Below are 10,127 nucleotides of genomic sequence, written 5' to 3'. Positions count from 1 at the left end.
TTGATCACCCTCTTCCTTCATATGTCCAGAATTCAGAAAAATGCGTCCAAAGAAGTCTTCAGATGTGAGATAAGAATATTCCATATAGCGCGCCAATTTCGTAACAGTAAGTACATCGCAGCGTTTACAGATAGCAGATACCGAAGAAAGTGAATGTGATCTTCCTGATTCCTGAGCAACAAAAGTGAATTCGACACTTCCGAGAACCTGAATAGAAAGTGAGTCTGTTATAATAGTGGATTCTTGTATCTGAAGTGTTATGTTTGTGAATATGATTCTGGTATGACTAAAGTGGTTGATTCCGTAAGTGGCTGTTGGTGCGGTGCAGTGCCGGTAGTGAGAAAGACAATAATTGTGTTTTTAGATCTTCGAGTGTTCCGTGATATTTCTTGGGGATGAATAGAACCGTAATTAGTCTGATTTTACATGAAAATTGAAAAATTGATTTTTAATTGAATTGATGCTTGATAGTTCATGAATCTATATTGTATTCAATAGGCCCATTCAATGAGGGTCTATTGGCCCTCAAGAATATATGTCAGTTGAGGAAAAACTACCCCTAAGCTGAATGAATCTTCGATAAATACAATTTGATCCAATGGAATCGGTTGAAAAAAAATTTGTTGTCCTGGTAAAATTGAATGAATCAAATATAGCATATCAAAAGCCAAAAATCGATTGACGATATTTAAAAATTTGAAATTATACCGAGTGGCTCACCACTGACGATGTTCACATTTTAAGGGAGTAAATAAAGATATTTTGATAATATTTCTTTCGAGATGTGTGTAGGGTAATCTGGAGCATAAATTAAAATTATTTTTATATATACAAATGTATATACCCTGTTATGAATTAAAAATTTATTGACAAGCTCAAGTTTCTCCAGGTCACTTTATATATGTACTTCAAAAGCACCATTTACGATAAATTGAAAATTTCCAGTATTTTTAATTGGTAATGAATGAAGAAACCAGTTACACCGTCGAGGCAGACAATGTTTGTAAACATATTGGCTACTCTTATACAGAAAAGAAAATTTCAATTCTGGATTATACTGAGTGATCATAAATTATGATCACTCTCTATATTAATTAGGATTTATCAATTAATATTCATACATTAACTACAAATAATGCCCAAAAATTTTCTTCATTTCATATGGCACACTCGGTATTTCTATATCTATAGAACTTTTGAATTGATTTCGAAACATCAATAAGATGTAAAATGATTTGATTAAAGTCAACACAGAATTGAAGCAGAATGTGGGCTATCATGATTATAACCTGAGAACAAGAGACAGAATAAGAAATAACTATTCCAGAACACTTAAATCAAAGAAGTAGCATGAAAACGTTTAACAACGTAGTGTGAAAACGTATTACAACGTACCAAAGACATTGTTGAGTGAAAATGAAATGGCTGTCTGTTACAATTCGAAAAATATTTGAAGAACATATACTTATTTCAATTAATTTGAAGAATAATTGATTGATTTGTTTATTTTTTAATATTTTTATACCTGTTATAATTCATCAATTGAAGTCATCGGTGGCAGTTTTGTACAACTGTTTTGGGTTCTGAAATAAATTATTGAAAAAAAAATCTTTAAAAGATAACTTATTTGAAATAATTTGTAAATTGTAGTAAATTTTTGAATATCAATTATCATTACCCTGTATTATCCGGAGTTAATTTATTTTTCTGTATAGAATTAGCCCTTATGTTATATGTATACTCGGAGAAACATTGTTTGTTTTGGCGGTTTTACTGGTTTCTTCTTTAATTACCAAATGAAAAACCATTTTCGCGTAAATGGTGCTTTAAAGGTATAAACTAATCTCAAGCAACTCATCATTATTTGAGCTTGTCATTCCATTTTTTAATTCATTTACCGGGTGCTACATTGAATAAAGTGTTACTCTGCTCTATACCTTTTTTTGAACAACCTGTATATATGAAAATTATTTTAAATTTAAAATATGCTTCTGATTACCCTTTACACATCGTAAAAAAAAAGATTTTCAAAATATCTTTATTTACACCCTCAAAATGAGATTCGCGTCTGTCGTGGACCACCCGGTATATCGTCCTTTCAATATCTTATCCATTGATAATAGCACAAAACGAAACTGAGATGAACTGACAAAATAAGTACGTACTGTAAACACATTAACTGACATAGGATGCTCAAACACCGAGCGATTATACATATACAAGAATATTATGTCAACTAAGTGACTAAAAGCATTCGGACAATAGCTTTGAGATGGCTTTTAATAATATCAATTTCTGGTTCTTTATTGAAAGACTTCTTATAATGCCCTTTAGTATTATACAGGGTGTCCCGAGAAGAATGCGACATACGAATACCATGAATTAAAGTCATCAAGGAGGACCCGTATCAAGAGGTTTCAATCGCCTGAGTAGTGAGTGCCTTCGTTTGGGATATACAGGGTGATGTTCATCTTATGAGTGAAATTTCACTGTTGAATAACTCTTTAACTAATCGACCGAATAATTTCAAATTTTGAAGTTTCGTCACCCTTTCCTATCGCCTTCCTTCAATATTTCTGAATTCGAGTAAATCAGATCCGGACTAGGAAAATTTCAGACTTTTCCTATTTTCGTGAATATTGGATCACCCTGTACGTGAACATTATGATTTTTTTCCGTTTTCGGAACCACAAAGAATCAATTCATTATAAATATTTTAAATCTCGGCTTGGCACGGTCACACAGGGTGATCAATAAATATTCCCTTATGAGTGAAATACTTTCAGTTCAGCAGATATTGTTCAAAATGATATTCCTCCATTTTAATGCATTTTTGAGCACGTTGATATGATATAGTTGTTTCACAGATTTCGCTCTCTTATTCGGTTGAATCGGTTGTACTTCTTTCATGATGGCAAGCTGAGTTTTAGAATGTTGATTATGTATCGTTGTGGTTACGAAAACGAAAAAAATTATGATATTGGCGTACAGAGTGATCCAATATTCAATAAAATAGAAAAAGTCTAAAATTTTGTTAGTTCGGATATGATTTATTCGATTTAAGAAATATTGAAGGAAGGCGATAGTAAAGGGCAACAAAACTTCAAAAATTGAAATTATTCGGTGGATTTGTTGAAGAGTTATTGAACTAAAAAAATTTCACTCATAAGGGAATGTTTATTGATCACCCTGTATGACCGTGCCAAGCCGAGATTTAAAATATTTATAATGAATTGATTCTTTGTGGTTCCGAAAACGGAAAAAAATCATAATGTTCACTAACGTACAGGGTGATCCAATATTCACGAAAATAGGAAAAGTCTGCAATTTTCCTAGTCCGGACCTGATTTAGTCGAATTCAGAAATATTGAAGGAAGGCGATAGGAAAGGGTGACAAAACTTCAAAATTTGAAATTATTCGGTCGATTAGTTGAAGAGTTATTGAACTGTAAAATTTCACTCATGAGATGAACATCACCCTGTATATCCCCAACGAAGGCACTCAGGCGATTGAAACATCTTGATACGGGTCCTCCATGATGACTTTAATTCATGGTATTCGTATGTCGCATTCTTCCCGGGACACCCTGTATAGCATTAAATGCTATACCATAATATATCAGGGATTTCGTAGAGTTCCGAAACTATATTTACAAATGAATTAATGAAATAATCCTATTACCTATTCAGATGTTTCATCGCACATTCTACAATAGTGATTCTATTTCTTGTTCTCATTCTTATTCGTTTAATCATAAATGTCAGGAAAAAATTCAATGCAAACAACTTAAAGGAATATCCAGAAACAAAATTCGAACCCCAGGATATTGATTCCGAAATTCGATTGAAAATTTCGAAAATGCATAATTCCGGAATTATATGTGCTAGGATTTTGCGGTAAAAAAATGTGTATACAATGATAATGTATATATAATATGGACTAAAATGTCAAAAGAAATCGAGGCGACTATTGCCAACGTCAAAATAATAATAAAATTTATTATACAGGGTGTCCGGGAAAATGTGGGAAATCTCTCGGATTCAGATAAAACATAAAAAAAATAATAATAATAATATAATAATAACATCCATTTATTTCCAAAATTGTTATAAATAACAAAGAGAAAACAGGTCCATAATTCCTAATTCAAAAAAAAGAGAAAACAACAAAATTCTAAATATACTTCAATATGCAGTATTCCTTGAACTCTGTTATAGAGTAGGGTTCACAATCCATAATCATTGAAAAAAGTGTCTTTTTGAAAATTTTGAAGTCGAATATATTTCTTAGTATTCTCGGTAGATAGTTGAATAGTCTAAGGCACATGTAAAAAGTACTATGTTCAGTACTTGACAGTTTGTGAGGTGGAAAAAAATACTCGTATATTCTCCGAGTTGAATTTACATTCTTACAACTCTCGAAATATAATTTGTTCTTGTGAAAAAATAATAAGATTCTATAAATATATAGACCAGGCAAAGTAAGAATATTATTTTCTTTGAATACTCCACGGCAAGATTCCCTAAATTTCATGTGAAAAATTGTTCTTATAGCCAGTTTCTGAGTGAGGAAAACACGCTCCGCAGAAGAACTGCCCCCCCAAAAAATTATTCCATATGACACAATCGATTGAAAAATAGCGAAATATATCATCTTCAATGTGTTGAGATCCACTTGGTTTCTTAAAGCTCTTATCATATATATAATTGAATTTAATCTGGTTGTAAGCGTTTCACAATGTACTGACCAGTTCAAATGCTTATCGATATATACTCCGAGTAGTTTAGTTTGGGAGCCTATCTGAACTGTTCCATTATCAAAAGTTATATTGTCCGGAACTTTCAAGTTAGAACGACTACTCAAAAATATTACAACACTTGTTTTGTTCAAGTTTAGCCGCAAGCCGCAGTCATCACACCAGTTCTCGATCATAGACATAGATGTTGTTAAATTGGTCATCACTCTTTCAATAACTTTGGAAGATACTATAATGTTGGTATCGTCAGCATAAAGATAAGTATCGACAACTTCTTCGGCTGTCAGTTTGAGCTGTAGTGGCTGACTTTCTTCTTGTGGTTGAAAAATATTAGGTAAATCATTTATATAAACTATGAATAAAATGGGACCCAATATGGTCCCCTGCGGAACGCCCCTCACTATTGTCCCTTCTTGAGACATATTACATCTTTTCCCATTTCGCAATACAACTACCTGTTTTCGATTGATGAGGTAACTTTCGAATAGTTTAAGTGGCATTCCTCTTATACCAGATCTTTCAAGTTTCAATAATAATGTTTTATGATCGACACAATCGAATGCTTTAGAGAAGTCTACAAATAGTCCTGCAGGAATCTCCCCTCTTTCCAGAGAAAGTGTTATACATTGGAGAAATTCAAAAATGACTGTGTCTGTGCTTTTGTTTTCAGTGAAACCATGTTGTTTAGTAGTGAGAACATTGAACTTCCTGAAGAATTTCAGAATCCTATTTGACAGAATTTTCTCAAAAATTTTAGCGAATGAGGTGATAAGACTAATTGGTCTGTAATTAGATAGATCATTTTTGTCATTCTTTTTGTAGGAAGGCATGACAATTGATTTCTTCAGAGCGTCAGGAAATATGCCGGATCGGAAAGCAGAATTGATCAGAAAACAAACTGGCTTCACTATATGTATGAAATGGCGCTTGATCAATGTCATCGGAACACCATCATATCCAAAAGAGCGTTTATTATTCATCATTTTGACAACAGAAAAAATCTCACTCTCTGGGACTTCGAACAAACAAAATGAGTTCAATACTGTAGATTGTTTATTACAGTCAGTGGTAGGGCAGGCGTTAAATCCATGATTTGGGTTTGATATATTAATAAAGAAGTCATTAAATCTGTTTGCTAAAAGAAACAGTTCACGATCATCCTTGTCATTAACCGTAGGGAATACATTTTCCGTTTTTTTATATGTATTTGTTGCTTCCCTGACAACATTCCATGCTGCTTTAGATTTGTTTTCCGCTTTGTATATGATAGATGAATTTGATCTTTTTCTGTCTTCAACTAAAGAAGCGTCGTATTGGCGTTTTATATTTCTATAATCAAGTAAGAGTTCCGGCTTATATCTAGATAATATAAACAGTAAGTCCAAACGTTCTTTTATGGATCGAGTTTCTGCTGTAAGTACCGGTTTTTTATTTTTCTTAATTTCAATAGTTTGCACTGGAAATGATCTCTGAAAAGTTTCATCAAACCTGTTCCCGAAAAAGTTCCACATTTCATTGATATTATTAACAGGAATATCATAGAGTTTCGACCAATTTATGTCCGATAGAAGCGACTCAAAAACCTGATGGTTGTGCTCATTATATATTCTATTTGTTTTAGTTTCTTTTGGTTTAACTTCATTAATTTGATGAAAAAATGTGAAAATTTGTCCAGAGTGGTCAGATAAATGACCTTCAACTAAAGTTGTGATTCCATCAATATTTGAAATAACGTTATCTAGGCAAGTTGCTGAGTTTGGTGTTATTCTCGTTGGTTGCAATAAAGATACTTTCAAATTATATGTTTCCAAAATTGAAAAAAAAAGCCTTGAATCATTGGATACGGATAGTAAATCTATATTAAAATCACCGGAAATAATGACTTTTACATTTTCCACCTGACATCCGTCAAGCACTGAAATAAACCTTTCAAAAAAAATGTCAACATTACTTAAAGGGTATGAATTTGGGCGGTATATACATATTATCAAATATTTTTCCGAATCAATCATTATTTGACTGACACAGCATTCAAAACAACCAATAACACTTAGGTTCTTAAAATCTTTTCTGTGGGAATACTGCATACCTTTCTCCAAGAAAATAGCGCATCCACCATGTTTTCCTTTTTCTCTACAGTATGAAGAAACCAGAACGTAACCAGGTGGAGTATATAGCATCAATTCCTCTTCTGATTTCCAATGTTCCGTTATGCATAAGATGTTTATTGCTTGACTTGATAATATATGTTGTAATTTCAGGAAAGACGTACCAATGGATTGAACGTTTTGATTGAGAAGACGGAAATTTTTTTTAGTGTTCATTATTTTATGATGTTGACTTGCATAGTGTCTTTCCGAAAAAAATTTCTGAAGTTGAATTCTCTCAATACAACACCATTCGGCCATGATTCTGGCATAGATAATTTCATATATAACATCTCAGTGGGTACTCCTATACTGAATGCTGAATTACTTCCTTTAGTGGGAAGCTTCTTCACTTCGAATTCATTGCTGCCTGTGGAATTTTGTAGAAAATCCATTATATCTTTTTCAATTATTTCATTACCAGAGATTCTTCCAACATAAAGCCATTTTCTTCGTAAGGCCCCTTTGATCTTTGACTGGGCAGTCACCTGTTTAGTTCCTGTACATATTAGTCCAGATTTTTGTCCCATTCGTTTTTTCTTCACAACAAATATGATGACAAGTTCCCATCATTTTTTCCTAGCGGCCCTCCCTACGGAGATACGGCCCCCTAAATGACGTCACTGGAAATCCATTCTACTGGAATAAATTTCAAACAACTTAATAAAATTTAAAAAATATTTGATAAGATGAACAGTAGTAAGGACCTCTCAAAATAATGCCTTTGAATTTAAATTAGATCTTTTAGTTTAGCAAGGGCGGACTAGGTTGTACATTTTAATGCTTACATTTTTAACACCCTGTATGATAAGTAGTAAAACAGCTAATTTAAATCTAAGGCTTTGGAATGGTCCAAAGTTCCACTGAAGTTCTAAACCAATACTAGTCTCCGAGATCTCCGAATTTAAATCCAATCGATTTTTTCGTGTGAGGTCACTTAAAAGCCTCAGTTTATACGATGCCAAAAAAAATACTTCTTCAAGGAATACTTACTAAATGCAACGCCATTCAATGAAAAGTGGCTAAATGAGACAACGAACCGACAAAAGTATAATGGTGCAAATTGTCCATTTTCAACATTTTCCTTAATTATTACTCTCAACTGATTCGTTTACTATTAAATCTTAATTACTGCTATTATTATTGGTATTGAATTTCAGTAACACCCAATTCCTATTCTGAAATCAATTTGAAGGAAAGTATATAATTACATAATTGGATTAATTTCAAATGTAAAAATAGTTGTTCCCCGTATGCCGGATATAATGGCAACATCGGACTAGTGATTCGGAGGTTGCGGGTGCGAGTCCCGCTCAGGGAGGTGCTTTTTCCGGAATTAAACAGTTGTCTGTTCAGCCATCAAATATCAAAATATACTGCTCCACAAGACTTAGGGATATCGTATTCAATAGTTTTGAAAAGTATGTAATCTTCGAGAAAATCGCTGTAAAATCATTTAAAACTCAATAACAACTTCGATCCAATAAAAATCAGTATGAGACATTTCGTCAGTCTGGTCAATTTTTTTCTGAAGTTTGGTTCTTTGCATATGCTTCATGAATGTTCTTATCTTGAAATGGAGTCAGTTTATTAACGGCTTCAATTTGAAGTCGAGATATCACACTTTGGCTGACTTGGAGTCTTTCCGCTACAACAACCTGAGTTAAGCCACCCCGTAGCATTCCAATAGCCCTATTAGCCTCAGCGTTTGTTACTTTACGTCTTGCCATTTTTAGAAACGAGGTTTCTAAAAATGGCAAGACGTAAAGTAACAAACGCTGAGGCTAATAGGGCTATTGGAATGCTACGGGGTGGCTTAACTCAGGTTGTTGTAGCGGAAAGACTCCAAGTCAGCCAAAGTGTGATATCTCGACTTTGGAATAGGTTCAGGAAGACAGGTTCCGTGTTGGAAAGACCAAGGCTTGGTGGGCGACGAAAAACAACACCTGCTCAGGATCGTTTCATCACCGTTTCGGCGAGAGCCGAGAAGAAACCCTACATCTACGTAGAGAATGCTACGGAATACTCTTCAAAATGCAGATAGGGTCCAAGTTTCCATCGAAACCATCAGACGACGTTTGAAAGAGGTGAATCTAGGTTCTAGACGTCCATTGAGAGGAGTTCCATTAACACGTGACCATAAGCGTCAAAGACTGGAATGGGCAAGACAACATATCAATTAAAACGATCATTGGCGTAGTGTCCTTTTAACTGATGAATCCAGATATGGACGATTTTCAGATTCTCGAAGAATGAGGGTATGGACAATCCCACGCATACCTCGTAATCGACGCTATGTCCAAGAAGTCCATCCATTCCGAGGGGGTAGTGTTATGGTATGGGCAGGGATATGTTTCAACGGGCGCACAGATCTACACATTTGTTCTGGGAATATGACCGCCTTACACTATGGGAGCATGTCATTGACAATGTTGTACCAAATTTTCACACTGCTATTGGTGAAACTTTTCAATTTCTAGACGATAACGCACCGTGCAGCCATAGTTGAGAATGCGCGCGAGGAGCTTGGTATTCCACATTTACCAATACCTCCGCACTCTCCAGATTTGAATTGCATAAAACATGCATGGGTTATGCTCCAAAGAAGATTAGATAATCATCAACCTACCCCAGAATCCTTAAATGATCTGAAAGAGCTTCTGCCCCGTTTATGGAACCAAATTCCTCAAGACATGTTCAACAACCTCGTGTGTTGTATGCGAAGAAGATGTCGAGCTGTTATTGATGCCCGTGGGGGTCATACCATCAATATAATGATGGTCTTAAAAAGGTTGAATTCTCTGAGAATAAAATTTCGTTATTCAACTCAATTTTTCTTAACCATCCTGGGTACGCTGAAGACTTACAGGCTAAAATTAATTTTATTTCCTGCAACTTGAAATCATATTAATATGAATTTTCATCACAAAAATCTCATTAAACTATAGTTTTTTTGCAACTTAAGTCAATATCCCCAACTCATGTGGAGCAGTTTATTATGCTATTGCAATTAATTTCAGACATCACTAACTTTTCTAATAAATAAAAAGCCAATAGTATTCTGCAGAACTAAGCTGAAACTTGGAGTGATAAAATAATCTTGGCCGTTACTTGTTCGCTCCATCCTGTAACTATTCAAGTTCATATTACACCATTTTATGAGCTTTCAATGCGATCTTTCAAATCTATTCCACTTAAAACCGACTCTTGAATGATTAACTTT

The 10,127-nt window shown here is 34.1% G+C and overlaps 1 protein-coding gene across 3 annotated transcripts in view; it reads left to right on the top strand.

Annotated features, from left to right (window-relative positions):
* The first annotated feature begins 253 nt into the window (after positions 1 to 253).
* The window catches only part of LOC123671512 (nose resistant to fluoxetine protein 6-like), a 44,281-nt gene continuing 34,407 nt past the window's right edge, over positions 254 to 10,127 (top strand). For all 3 annotated transcript variants that reach the window (XM_045605390.1, XM_045605391.1, XM_045605389.1), the window contains exon 1: positions 254 to 407. The gene's annotated coding sequence lies outside the window, so the exon portion shown is untranslated. The remainder of the gene's footprint in view (positions 408 to 10,127) is intronic.

The sequence above is a fragment of the Harmonia axyridis genome, chromosome 1, assembly GCF_914767665.1.
Source record: "Harmonia axyridis chromosome 1, icHarAxyr1.1, whole genome shotgun sequence".
Lineage (NCBI taxonomy): Eukaryota > Metazoa > Arthropoda > Insecta > Coleoptera > Coccinellidae > Harmonia > Harmonia axyridis.
This window is presented reverse-complemented; position numbering and strand designations above follow the sequence as displayed.